General features: G+C 35.3%; 1 non-coding gene across 1 annotated transcript; it reads right to left on the bottom strand.

Moving 5' to 3' along the window:
• Positions 1–300: 300 nt before the first annotated feature.
• Positions 301–373, bottom strand: TRNAS-GGA (transfer RNA serine (anticodon GGA)). Its single transcript has one exon. It is a non-coding gene; the product is annotated as a tRNA-Ser (tRNA).
• Positions 374–1,672: the final 1,299 nt, after the last annotated feature.

Genomic DNA, 1,672 nt, shown 5'->3' with positions numbered 1-1,672 from the left:
TAAGGTTATTGGAGTTATGATATTAAAATGAAACCTTCGCACAGTTACTGAAATACTTATTTAATTGAGGTCATATAAAACCAGGTGTGGTTTTGCCAATTTTATCAATTAAATTATTAATCCCCGAAATTTATTGGCGTACCAAATCATAGTGATCATAATATAAAATGTACCTATATCAATGTCTTAATAAAAGTATACACTCAAAACAGATGAATTTACTTCATGTAAAGATTATGTTGTAAGTATGTATGTAGCTGACAGCAGCTGACATACAGATGTAACTTGAAAAAATCGAATTGCCTAAGGCGGGAATCAAACCTACGACCTTTCGCTTTCCGGGCGAATGCTCTTCCATCTGAGCTACTTAGACTGTTTATAGTTATAATTGTAAAAACCTACTTTTAAGAACTGTGGTAAAATTACGGATTATTTAAATAAATCAACTAAATAATTATAAATATCACCTCGTTTAACACAATTTAGGCGTTACATAATGCCTCGAAAGTGTGCAAACTAAACCTTGCAATTTCAATGCTGCTTCCATAGTAAAAGTTGTTTAATGGCAGTAGGTGACTTCCATTTATAGAATATACCAGTTGTTCTCAATTTTTGTGGAAATTATCGTATACAACTTACACACATACAAGTACGAGTAGCAACGCTTTGATACACTTCCGATTTTGCACCAATTGACGTGTTAAAAAATATGTATAGTAAATATTATAGTTATACATACTGTAATACTTCAAACTTCTCTATGTTCTACTGATTAATTTCGTTACGGGTCTAATGACAGTTTAACTTTCACCTGGAACAAACTTAACCTTCACTGGTTAAGTTTTTATTAGCGATCAAGCTGTACGCCCTGGCTACACAGGAGTTGCAGCGGTGGGAACGAGAGGTGGGAATACTCCCGTCAAGTACGTTATTAATTATCATACGGATAAATTTGATCCGCTAGAAGTAAGTAAAATCTTCAGACATGAATGATCGAATTTAGAAGTCGATGAACTAAGTCGGATATAGAGAAATATTTGAATGCAAATAATTATGCTAATGCAATACTGTTTTAAAAATATAACTTTTGTCGCGTCTGTCCACTGTTTATTTCTACAACATTAAATATGGGAATTCTTTCAATGTTACCAAACACACTAGGTAATGTCTTTTATCTGGGCATTTATCACATTTGTAGGTGCTAATTTACTACAAAAAAATATTTAACCCTACCTCTGCTTTGGGACAATAAATGGGCCAGTGCTGAGAAGAAGCAACGCAAGAAACTCAGTCACATTGTCATCTTCTTTTTCAAGGGTTTACAAAGTCTTTAAAATGTACATAGCCTGATGTGCATGATGACGTGTTGACTGTACGAGTACATATTAATAAACAAAACAAGTGCAAACGTTTAAACCTAACAGAAAAGCATGAAAGGTACAATAGGAACAGATACAGATAAATCAGTCTCAGAAGTGCCTCCATCAGGATGATTGCATTCCAATGCTTCACAGTCGAACCGAGCCGGGCCGGGCCACTAGACATGCATCCCTCACAGATAGCGCGTTATAATGGATGCTCGCCACAGCGACAGACAGCCGAAACTGAAACCGAATGTCGGTCTATTTTCAGATTTCCATTGGTCCCGAAACTTTAAAATCTATACAACGTG

Source organism: Ostrinia furnacalis, unplaced genomic scaffold (assembly GCF_004193835.3).
Source record: "Ostrinia furnacalis isolate ACB-3 unplaced genomic scaffold, ASM419383v2 OfSCF2803, whole genome shotgun sequence".
In the NCBI taxonomy this organism is placed as follows: domain Eukaryota; kingdom Metazoa; phylum Arthropoda; class Insecta; order Lepidoptera; family Crambidae; genus Ostrinia; species Ostrinia furnacalis.
Note: the sequence above shows the minus strand (reverse complement) of the source record. Positions and strands in the feature narration are given on the sequence as shown.